Source organism: Entelurus aequoreus, linkage group LG07, assembly GCF_033978785.1.
Source record: "Entelurus aequoreus isolate RoL-2023_Sb linkage group LG07, RoL_Eaeq_v1.1, whole genome shotgun sequence".
NCBI classification, from domain to species: Eukaryota; Metazoa; Chordata; class Actinopteri; order Syngnathiformes; family Syngnathidae; genus Entelurus; species Entelurus aequoreus.
Window position 1 is genome coordinate 29,735,072 of NC_084737.1, and position 13,131 is coordinate 29,748,202.

The 13,131-nt window shown below is 37.3% G+C and overlaps 1 long non-coding RNA gene across 1 annotated transcript in view; it reads left to right on the top strand.

Annotated features, from left to right (window-relative positions):
• LOC133653659 (uncharacterized) overlaps window positions 1–12,909 on the top strand; it is a 32,323-nt gene extending 19,414 nt beyond the window's left edge. Inside the window, exon 3 of the long non-coding RNA XR_009826760.1 lies at window positions 12,724–12,909. This is a non-coding gene — a long non-coding RNA (uncharacterized LOC133653659). The remainder of the gene's footprint in view (window positions 1–12,723) is intronic.
• The last annotated feature ends 222 nt before the right edge of the window (window positions 12,910–13,131 follow it).

The window sequence follows — 13,131 nt, forward strand, 5'->3', positions numbered from 1 at the left end:
GTGTTTCCCTTAAGTGCTACTGCAGTTTCATTACCTGAGGTGGTCATTCTGAATATAGCGTACCACATGTCTCATTCAAAGGGAATCGCAGGTATGTGTCACTAGTCATAAATTGCACATTGCCTCCAGCTGTAATCAGTTGCCTAGGAAACCTCAAATGGTATTATGACCTTCTGTTGTGTGCAACCATTAGATTTGTCAACATCCAAGAGAAAAACATAAACATGTATATCAGTCAGCAATCTATTCCCTCATCATATTGAATTGTTTTGTCTTGATTACTGTTTTGCAGCAAAACGTGTTATTTCACCCCCCACGCTCCCAATCAGGCAATTTACACACCGCTAAGCATTTTTGGTTCAATATTGGTCATTAATGCGGGTTGACTGACGTAATAAGTCAGACCCGCGTGGTCATATATTCAAGGAGAGGCAGTAGAAAACAAAAGACGAAGAGAAGGCTCAGAGTGCTTCCAAGTAGTTACCAGTATAAGAAGGGAGGGAGGAAATGGAGAAATGGGGGACGGAGGTATTTAGTATGCACGGCCAAGCTGCCCCATCTGCTTAGCGCAGCAGTCCCTGTCGTATAACTGTCTACAGGCCGTGGGCCACATAAAGAATGTCTCAGATTTGATGTAATTCCGCAAAATTAATGACAGCTTTACTTGGTATGGGCCGTGAGGGAATGATTAGTGTTTGATCGTCCATCTGATCAGTTCCCCTGGCTGGGTGCACGGGGGATGCACCACGTATATGCCGGCATTCTGCCTGTGACCACCACACATATGCCTATCCCAAAAAATTCCCATATTAGTCAACTCTGTTTGTAGTACCAGATACTATTTGCTCAATGTGACAGAATTAGCGACCATTGATTTGGTTGCCTCTATTTATGCCATTGCATATTCAAATGAAAGTGGGGGAACCGGAAGCCAGTTAAGAGAATTCAGAGGTCACGCTATGACCTTTTACAAGATATGCTTTACTGCACTTGTGATGGGAATTGGGTATTAGTTTTTAAACGAGAGGGGAATGGATTGGGGATTTGAGAGATGAAATTGATCCGCCGAACGTTTTGCTGGAGTTGGGCAAGTGGAATTCCTCCTCTCCTTTTAATGCAGCCCCACCTCAGCCGGCCCAACCCCCATCCCTTTCCTTCTCCTGGGTTGGCGCGTTTACAAGCGATTGGGGCATTCTGTTTTACAAGTGAGCCTGGTGCGTCTCGGCGTGCTAGCAACATTAAAATTGAACCCGTCTTATCTGTGCAAAGCACAAGGCTTTACATCAGAGGCTGTCATGTCGCTGCCATGAGGCTCCTGTGAGTTTTTATGTAATGTTGTGCAGTCAAAAACCCAGTGGACATCTAAAGTGAACTGATAGATAAACAAGTGATTGAAGACATGGATGTTAGGTTTGTTAGAATGCAGTTGGGGGGGGGGGGGGGGCAGTCCAACAGTTTACAATTGTTAACAAGGCCAAGTCCAACACATGACACATGACAGCCAAATCAAATCTCATCAATGCTTGTAAACAGACTGATCGGGTCATAGCGATATTGTGCTGAGTTGCATATGGCAAAGCTAATCTCCCATCTGACCAGTACAACACTGGTCCAGTACTAAGCATGCAGCGCCCAACTAAGCAAAAGGCTCGGGGAGCTTGTGTTTGTGCCAACACAGATTGTTGAACAGACTGGATGGATGCAGTGTTTTTCTCCAAAATTGTGGGCCATTATAACAAATTACTTGCAAAAACACCATTAGAGTAAACAAAAAACCTCCTACATCTGTTTGATCCACGGCCTGTTCCAATTCATTTGCAATTCGCTTCATTACCCAGGCTCACTTTTTCTCTTTCACGTCTTGCATTCCTATCCATAACACCGTCTTCCCGAATTATTTGAACGTCTTCTCTACTGACTGGGCCCCCCTCTCAATCGGCATCTTCTCATCTCCTTTCTTACTACCCCTTTCTCAGCCCCCTCCCACTCCCACTGCTTGCCTTTTCTCCCTGTTTTATATTTTTGGCTGAGCAGAGGACCTTTCTTAGTGCAGTGACCTTTCTGGTTTTAAATTAAGCCCCACTGCGGCATGTCTCTCTTCATAGACCGCCATGTTACGAGCCTTCAGAGAACCGCAAAAAAATAATGATTCTGATGAAATGGCCATCTTTAAAAAGCTCTTCCAAATTCCTTTTTTACATTTTTGTACTTGCATCCCCATGTTCCAGCTACATTAATATTCACACTAATCAGAGATATCCTAAAGACCAGACCGCAAGAAAGATGGGACACGCGACTGTGCCTCCTCGCCATTTCTATTGTAAATATGTTCTGATCAGATATTTGAAGTGATTTAACAATACTGCGCTGCTTATATAACTGCTACTAAATGCTATTTTTTAGATTGAGCCACTTTGTGGCCTTTAGAAGACACAGCTGATTTAAATTGTTGTATTATCATTTGGCTCTAGGATATAGCAGAATAGTTATAATTCACATCTGCCCCATTTTTACAGTGTGTTGCCAATGGGTTGGTGTTGTGCTAAGAAATGTGATCATCAAGCTCAATGTTCTAAAGTCCTGTGGTACATTCCAGAGGCTTTTTAAGTATGTAATAACCTCATTTCATCCTCATCGGGTCTCTTGTGCATAGTCTGGCCTTACTTGGAAAATGTGCAGAATGTGCAGCTCAGGAATCGGTAAACACCCATATAAAGCAGAAATACCCCAAACACTCCAAATCTGTGTTTTATCTGAATTTTTTTTTTATTTTTTAAAAAGGTGGGCGTTTGCTTTTCCAAACCACAGTCAAACTATAATTCAGTGAACCCCAATAAAACCCAAGATAGGGAATTTACCAGCAATTGCAGAGAATAATCACAGTAATTAAGCATTCCAGCGAGCACCATGGAAAAAAGAACCCCCGAGTACCATGGCTCTGCTATGTTTCAGAGGCACAAACTTATTTTTTTCTTAAGTTGTATTTACATGTACATACTTACAATTGAACGTAAAGTAAACACACAATGTGTATTTTAAAAATATATTTGTGGTGTATACAGTACTGTTAGTGCTGTCAAACAAGTATTTTTTTAATCAGATTAATCCCACTTTAGAAGATTAATCACGGTTAATTGTAGTCAGTTACTTGCTTGCATAATTTAAACTGACTTTAGGAAAGATACCGATATTTTGAAACAACATAATTTTAGTATCCGAATTTCATACACAAACTGTTAAAGAATGCATGTCATTTATTTGATCAAATCCTGGTAAGTCTTATCGGGGTGTATTTTACGATGGAATTTACCATCGAGCATATCAGTCGCAGTCTTCTCATTCATCTTATCACGGGCGTATGTGTCGAACTGATCACTGACTATAGCAACCCGCACAGCACCTCATTTCAGGCAACCATCTGCTGTTAATGTACAGGAGCATGTGCTCTCAAAATAAATGCAGTGCTGTAAATAAGTGCTGATGTACACCAATAGATAATGTACTTAACACATCCATAAACATAACTCAGAATGTACTGCCTCAGACGAACAATCTTAACATTTTCAGATGATGGAGACTGATCTATTTTACCTACAATGTGTCCGGCCAAAAGATTACATGATTAATTTGCATTTATACATGATTTATCATTTTTATGATAAATGCGTCAACACAATATTTATGACACTATATATATGTATTAGAGATGCACTGAAATGAAACTTCTTGGCCAAAAATAAGTAAACCAAGGCCAAAAACCGAAGCACTGAAAGATGTTATTACGCCAATTTTTATGACATTGCATTTATGGCTATGACTGTGTACTAACCTCACTAAAATCAAGGCATTGCAATTGCCCACATAATATGTATCCCTTAAAAATGCATTTAAATAATACATTTAAAGAATAATACAATCATACAATTACGAAAACATGTATTTACCATTGGCATTACAACAATATAAAATACAAGTGACAATGTACCGGCCAAATACACAGACAGTTTATGCGTCTTCGCAGAAGATCCCCCTGTTGACATTTCCACTTTGCACATTGTGCGAATCGCTATTTGCGGGTCTTTCTCCGATATATTGAAGTATGTCCACATCGCAGACTGTGCATGGACCAGGATGAGATTCTGACGGTATGATAACCTTAAGAAAAAATATCAAGTATTCAAGGTATGATACTGTTTTATAAATACATGTTTAAAATATGTTATTTTGAAAAGTCTTTGTTGAAGAGAAGAGAGAAATAGCTTTTCAGCTAAACTAATAGAACATGATGAAAGTGGAGCATATGTACTCAAAATAAATAAAATAGTTTTTTAGTGGTATTGAAAACATCACTTTTTAATACGGAGCTTCAAGAGCCACCTGAAAGGGTTTTCACTTCACAGGTGTGCTTGAAGCTCATCGAGAGAATGCCAAGAGTGTGCAAAGCAGTAATCAAAGCAAAGGGTGGCTATTTTGAAGAAACTAGAATATAAAACATATTTTCAGTTATTTCACCTTTCTTTGTTAAGTACATAACTCCACATGTGTGCATTCATAGTTTTGATGCCTTCAGTGACAATCTACAATGTAAATAGTCATGAAAATAAAGAAAACACATTGAATGAGAAGGTTTGTCCAAACTTTTGGCCTGTACTGTATAGCCACAAGAATATATATATATATATATATATATATATATATATATATATATATATATATATATATATATATATATATATATATATATATATATATATATATATATATATATATATATATATATATATATATATATATATACACTACCGTTCAAAAGTTTGGGGTCACATTGAAATGTCCTTATTTTTGAAGGAAAAGCACTGTACTTTTCAATGAAGATAACTTTAAACTAGTCTTAACTTTAAAGAAATACACTCTATACATTGCTAATGTGGTAAATGACTATTCTAGCTGCAAATGTCTGGTTTTTGGTGCAATATCTACATAGGTGTATAGAGGCCCATTTCCAGCAACTATCACTCCAGTGTTCTAATGGTACAATGTGTTTGCTCATTGGCTCAGAAGGCTAATTGATGATTAGAAAACCCTTGTGCAATCATGTTCACACATCTGAAAACAGTTTAGCTCGTTACAAAAGCTACACAACTGACCTTCCTTTGAGCAGATTGAGTTTCTGGAGCATCACATTTGTGGGGTCAATTAAACGCTCAAAATGGCCAGAAAAAGAGAACTTTCATCTGAAACTCGACAGTCTATTGTTGTTCTTAGAAATGAAGGCGATTCCACAAAATTGTTTGGGTGACCCAAACTTTTGAACGGTAGTGTATATATATATATATACATATATATATATATATATACACTACCGTTCAAAAGTTTGACCCCAAACTTTTGAACGGTAGTGTATATACGTACACACATATATATATATATATATATATATATATATATATATATATATATATATATATATATATATATATATATATATATATATATATATATATATATATATATATATATATATATATATATATATATATATATATGTACGTATATACACTACCGTTCAAAAGTTTTGAACGGTAGTGTATATATATATATATATATATATATATATATATATATATATATATATATATATATATATATATATATATATATATATATATATATATATATATGTACGTATATACACTACCGTTCAAAAGTTTGGGGTCAAACTTTTGAACGGTAGTGTATATATATATATATATATATATATATATATATATATATATATATATATATATATATATATATATATATATATATATATATATATATATATATATATATATATATATATATATATATATATATATATATATATATATATATATATATATATATATATATATATATATATATATATATATATATATATATATATATATATATATATATATATATATATATATATATATATATATGTACGTATATACACTACCGTTCAAAAGTTTGGGGTCACCCAAACAATTTTGTGGAATAGCCTTCATTTCTAAGAACAACAATAGACTGTCGAGTTTCAGATGAAAGTTCTCTTTTTCTGGCCATTTTGAGCGTTTAATTGACCCCACAAATGTGATGCTCCAGAAACTCAATCTGCTCAAAGGAAGGTCAGTTTTGTAGCTTCTGTAACGAGCTAAACTGTTTTCAGATGTGTGAACATGATTGCACAAGGGTTTTCTAATCATCAATTAGCCTTCTGAGCCAATGAGCAAACACATTGTACCATTAGAACACTGGAGTGATAGTTGCTGGAAATGGGCCTCTATACACCTATGTAGATATTGCACCAAAAACCAGACATTTGCAGCTAGAATAGTCATTTACCACATTAGCAATGTATAGAGTGTATTTCTTTAAAGTTAAGACTAGTTTAAAGTTATCTTCATTGAAAAGTACAGTCCTTTTCCTTAAAAAATAAGGACATTTCAATGTGACCCCAAACTTTTGAACGGTAGTGTATATATATATATATACACTACCGTTCAAAAGTTTGTATATATGCACACATTTGTGTGCATGAGGGGAGTTTGGGGAGCAGAGGCGGGTAGTAAAGCAAGACATTTACTCCGTTACATTTACTCAGGTAACTTTTTGGATGATTTATCGTCAGAGTGGTTTTAATGCAACATACATTTTACTTGAGCACGGTTCTAAAGAAAAAACACTACTTTTACTCCCTTACATCATTCCTATCGTTACATTTATTAATATCAATATATTTACCTAGAGTATATTGATTACTGCTTGCAAAGACATATTCATTTAGCTCATCAGAGAGACTTTTTCCAGTCGGAACTGTCACATAACTCTGTTCACCAATCCAACGTAAGCAGAAGTGACCTTTGACTCCATTGCACCAACCAATAGACTCTGGCAGTCACATAACCACACCCTGTAAAAAGTGACATGACTTAAGACGAGGCAGCACAACTCTTCAATGTTACTTACCAACTAGGAAAATTTACATTTATATCATACTCTGTATCACTGAAATTTTCACACTTACAAGAATTCCACTTCCATCTAGAAAAAACATGTTGCGGTATGTTGTGGACCTTTGTTTTAGCTGCGCACATGCGAGCATTAGCCCTGTTATAACATCATAAGTGAATGTAAAATGTGCATCTTTTGTAATTCATGCTAAAGTAGGGTCTATCTGTCTCACTCACACACACACACACACACACACACACACACACACACACACACACACACACACACACACACACACACACACACACACACACACACACACACACACACACACACACACACACACACACACACACACACACACACACACACACACACACACACACACACACACACACACACACCAACTATGACTGTAGTGCAAGTTCCATAAAAAAGATAGCTACTAAATAAATCAGAAGCTACTCACTAGTTAGTCAGTTGTTTTTTTTCACCGATATCTTCTTACTCTTGCGTAAGTAATTATTTGGATGACTACTTTGTACTTTTACTTGAGTCATATTACCCTAAAGCAGTGTTTCTTAATTAATTCCGCCCCCTCGGAAGAGGGAAACATTTCGCATCCCCCCACACCGCCTTGGCTCGGACTATAAATAGTATAATTTGTTAATAAAATAGTTACAAGTACACCTCTGCATAACATTGTATCCTTTTTAACATAAAAAAAAGAAAAATAGATAGACCTGATACCTATGGAATGACAATATTTTTGCGTCTGTCACCATTTTCCTCTTCATCCACTCTGTTCTTGTTATTTCTGGAACTGGATGCACATTTCACAAACGACCAGCTGGGGTGACCACAGGTTTTGAGGGATTCCCTCAAATGCCTCTGCTCTTTCTCTTTGGCCTGTGGGCCGGTAGGAACATTATCAGTTCTGTGTTGTAGGGTTCTGATAACGCCCAGTTTGTGTTCCAGTAGGTGGTGTGAATCAAAAAGTAGGTATTGATTGGTATGTGTGGGTTTTCGGTAAACCCCGACATGGAGGCCTCTGTTTTCTCCAATGTGGACATTACAGTCCAAAAAAGGCAACTTTCTGTCTTTGACATCCTCACGTGTGGACTTTATATTTTTGTCCACTTAGTTAATGTGCTCGGTAAAGGCTTGCACTTCTTGGTTTCTGATTTTCACCCATGTGTCATCCACATATCTGTACCAATGACTTTGTGCTGTTCCATTAAAAGAGCTCAGAGCTCTCTTCTCCATGTCCTCCATGTAAAGGTTTGTTACTATCAGGGATACAGGTGATCCCATGGCACAACCATGTTTTTGTCGGCTTAAACATTCCAACGCATTGAAATTATGTAGTGTTAAGGAAAAGTTGCAACAAAAGGCAAATATTTTCTGGGTTTAGTGTGGTTCTATGCTGTAAGGTGTGATCACCTAGTAGATGTTGCCTCACTGTCTCTACTGCATCCTGGGTTAGAAAACAGGTGAACAGGGAGCTGACGTCAAATGAAACTATAGTTTTAGATCTCTGACCTTCGCTACAAAGTCAATTGAGTTTTGAACATGATGTGGAGTTTTTCCAACCTAAGATGTTGGCCACATACTTAGCAATATTGTATGTCCCAGAGTTAATGCTGTTGACAATGGGTCTGAGGAGAGCCCCATATTTGTGTATTTTTGGAAGGCCATATGCCAGGGATGGTTTCTTGTGGGTATAATCAGTAATACAATGCCCGGTTGATGGCTTCTGACTTTTGTAGAGTTTGTAAGTACTCAATGATTCTCCTCTTGTACCCACTTGTGGGGTCCCTTTTAAGTATTTCATATATGTTGGAGTCTTTGAGGAGTGTAGGCAACTGGTTTTGGTAGTCAGTTGTGTTGAGAATTACTGTGCATCTCCCCTTATCAGCTGGCAGAATTGTAATGTTTTCATCCTTGCCCAGTCAACAGGATTGTGTCTGTCTTGTGGCCTTTAATGGTGGAAAAAAGGCGTACGATTGTGGGTAGTAGGCCATTTTGTCTACATCTCAGGTTAAATCTGAGGTGGTTGCGGTAATCTGCAACCTTGCGAGCCAACCTTTCATATTCCCGCACCATTTTTAGGGTATCCCACCCAAAATGTTTAGAAACATGTCTTTGAATGTTCTCATTCATCCAGGTCATTGAAATCTCACGGAATTCAATCAATCACAACTGGACCGTTTGGTTTGTCTTAGAAAACGTTTCGCCATTGAAGCTACAATGACATGGATGAATGAGAACATTCATTTACCAATAAAACAATGTTTTTAGTCTTTATTATCTTAATATTTTTCTTAAATTGTAGCGTTAAACTACTTGGATTATGGTATGGTATGATATAGTATAGGTTATTATTAACGTGTATATTCATTTATGTTAAAAATATATCTAAAATGTAAAAAATTAAATAACATTTTTTCACAGAGGCCATCTAAGCATAACAAAATGGCAACTACCATTCAAAGTATTTTCCATCACCGCCACCGCATATAGTCATTTTTATTTTATTATAATTTTTTTGTCAATTTCATTACAGCACGTCCCTTAAATGTTAAAATCCCATTGACACAAATGAGCACATCAAGCAATGGAAATGTGTTTACTATGAAGTTTGTGTATTTCCGTCCATCCATTTTCTACCGCTTGTCCCTCGGTGTTGTGGGGCGTGCTGGAGTCTAACCCAGCAGTCGCCACCTCATCACAGACCCAACAAAGACAGACAGACAACATTTACACTCATTTTATTGTTGAAATGAAAACTAAACTAATATGTGGCGATACTGTGTACAGGTGATCATGTCTGCGCTGAGCACATGAGGGTTAAAACAGAGCTTGTCTGGTCTGCTGACAACAAGATGTATTTTGCTAGTTACTAGGACTGAAACCAACAACTACTTTGATAGTCGACCAGTCAACAACTATCTTAAAGGGTAGTCGACTAATTGGATTATGAAGCGTGCATTGGCTCTAATTCAACCATTGGCTTTTAAATTTATTCCCAAATATTTATTTGGACTATAACTGAGCTGCTCGTTAAGATGTTACAAAATAACTAAACTTTTGTCCATTTAAAATAAAGGGAAGGAAAAATACTGATAAAAACAAGGAGTCATTTTTTTAATGTACGAAGGACACTCAGAATAGCACCAATACCAACAAAGCGCCACCACATCTATCCAGTGTCCTCAAAAAAAAAAGAGCATTTTGTGAGGATGTTATGGTGTTTAGAAAGTTCCACACAGGTATATGGACAGGTATGGACAGGTACATTGTCCCTTAAAGATGTTCGTTATTGAGTTATTGATCTACTAACTTGGAATATTTCCTATCTCTTTCTAACTTTACCTGACTGACAAACTTTAGCTGGCACACTTTGGCTAAAATGATAGTTAAAGCTATTTTTAATCTCTCTGTTGTTAGCTAGCTAACAAGCTAACTAGCTTACCGAGGAGAGGCAGAGATCGCATCCTCCAGATGCCCGACATGCCGTTCCTGGGACGCAAGAAGAGGGAGTTGACTGCATCCTTTTAGATAATTATGCGTCTGGGACCCAGGACGCATACCTATAGCAACATCATTGATAATGTATTGTTAGCAGAGGTGGGTAGAGTAGCCAGAAATTGTACTCAAGTAAGAGTACTGTTACTTTAGAGATTTATTACTAAAGTAAAAGTAAGGAGTAGTCACACAAATATTTACTTGAGTAAAAGTAAAAAGTATGTTGTGAAAAAACTACTCAAGTACTGAGTAACTGATGAGTAACCTGTTCGTTTAATGATGACGAGAACAAATAATGCACAAAAACATAAAAATAGCAATGAGCAAATTCAGAGCCAGGAGTATCTCTTAAGCAACTAAAACAATAATATATATTAAATAATAATACATTAACATAAACAAAATTAAGGCAAATTGAGCCACAATAACTTAACAGCACCATAGGCTCAGTAGGCAGAGATTATAAAGGAAAATAAGAAGTTAGCCTTTATGCAAACCATAAACTGATAGGTGTGGGCTGCATGAATTGATTTACGTGGACCCCGACTTAAACAAGTTGAAAAACGTATTCGGGTGTTACCATTTAGTGGTCAATTGTACGGAATATGTACTGAACTGTGCAATCTACTATTAAAAGTTTCAATCAATCAATCAATCACCTGGGGACACACTGTGCACTTATGATTGGTGTTTCTATGCATGTGTGTGTGTGTGTGTGCGAGTCCGTGTGAGTGTGTCTCTGTCTGTCTGTCTATGAGGCTGCAGTGCGTTAATAAATGTCCCCACACGATGTACATTTGACAGTGATTCATAGCAGGGAGGCTAACATCAGCCTACGGTGACAGCCAAAATATCTACTAACGTTACTTACCGCAATGTGCTTCCTCAAATTTGACGTTGAGTTCATGTAAGCTTAAGCTTGTTAATCATGTGACCGCCTGGCTCTGTTTGATTGGTGAAACGGAGTCAAACGTCTCCAGTGACTGTATTTGATTGGTGAAACGCAGGCATGCAATAGATCCTACTTTGAAGGTCTGTCTGACAAACCAAAACAAACAAAGCGTGCATTAACAGATCGATAAAAATCAGTAGCGAGTAGCGAGCTGAATGTAGATAAATGGAGCGGAGTAAAAGTAGCGTTTCTTTTCTATAAATATACTCAAGTAAAAGTAAAAGTATGTTGCATTAAAACTACTCTTAAAGGTACAATTTATCCCAAATGTTATCAAGTAGATGTAACGGAGTAAATGTAGCACGTTACTACCCACCTCTGATTGTTAGTAGCTGCGTTTGCAATGCAGAAGTAATCCAAGTACTGCAGTGTACTGATTAGGTGACAAGTGTGTTTATAGTTTATCAGCATATACTAGAAAACCTCTTGGAGAAACGGTCATAGTGCAAGATTAAGTTGAGGCCATGACTCCTTTTGAGGTTAAGGTCTTTGTTTCATTGTTGATTCTCATTTTCTGTATGCTTTGTCCATAACCACATAAGTTCTTACTTTTTCATGTCTGAGAAACTGCTCGTATTATCTTTTACAGCCCAGAACGATGGTCGGTATGTATGGTCTGTGGGCCACATGCGTCCGGTTGTTTATTCTGGCCTAGGTCATTGTATTGTATTGCACATTGAAATACATTGTGTTATTCTGTGCAATTGATTCCTTTAACAGTTTTTTTCACCATTACAAAAGGCCTTGTCTTCTGTAAGTTTTGAAGCTTAAATATGGACCTTGATCCCAAAGGTTGGTCCACCCCTGGCCTAGATGGAAGCCCAAAAAGAACTCCAACCAGAGCTGACTTAAAACCATTAATTTGAATCACAACTGCGACTACAACTTTGAAATTAATATAAAAATCAGAACTGATTTGGAAGCATGCAGACGGCAAATGTGCTGCTTAGATTCAATCAAGGATTGATCTTACTATATAGAGGTCAAGTTCACTGTAGGCTTTAATATTAATTCGGCATGGCCTGAATCAAACAACATGTAGTTGAGATGATTTCTGCAGCCTCCCTCCTAAGGTGCTCCTTGTATCCTTGGTAACTGTAATGAATTATGGACGCTCCCCGTTAAAACATGTGTGGTATTACCCCATTCCAGGGTGTGTCCTCCTGGCTGTCTTTGATTCACTGATCTCATCAGACTGGTTTTCTCTCCCTCTTTTTTCTCTCCTTCCCTCCCCCTGGCCCCCCTTTCCTGTCACACTTAAGTCCCCTGGGATGTTCGTCTGTGATCTGCCAGGCTCATCAGTGGAGAAGAGGAGAAGGCTAACTGGGAGCCTGTACTGGGTTGTAAATCTGTCCTGGTTGGGAGGCGTTCGTGGGATGGCCTCACTTCTACTGCAGCCCAGTAGGTCCAGCGATAACACCCCTTTACCCACTTTTCCTCCACTCTCAAAAACTAACTTGTGTACTATCTATTTCACATTAGAAGCCACACTACTCCTGCAATTAGCTCAGCTCGTTATGACTTGAGCAGCACAATGATCCATCATAATGCGTTTAATGTACTGCGCATTAATCAAACTTCTGGTGTGCTTGATGTGACCTGAATGGAACAATCCCGACAATGTTATTGTATTTTGCCAATTTGCTTCAGAGTAAAAATAAAAAAGTATC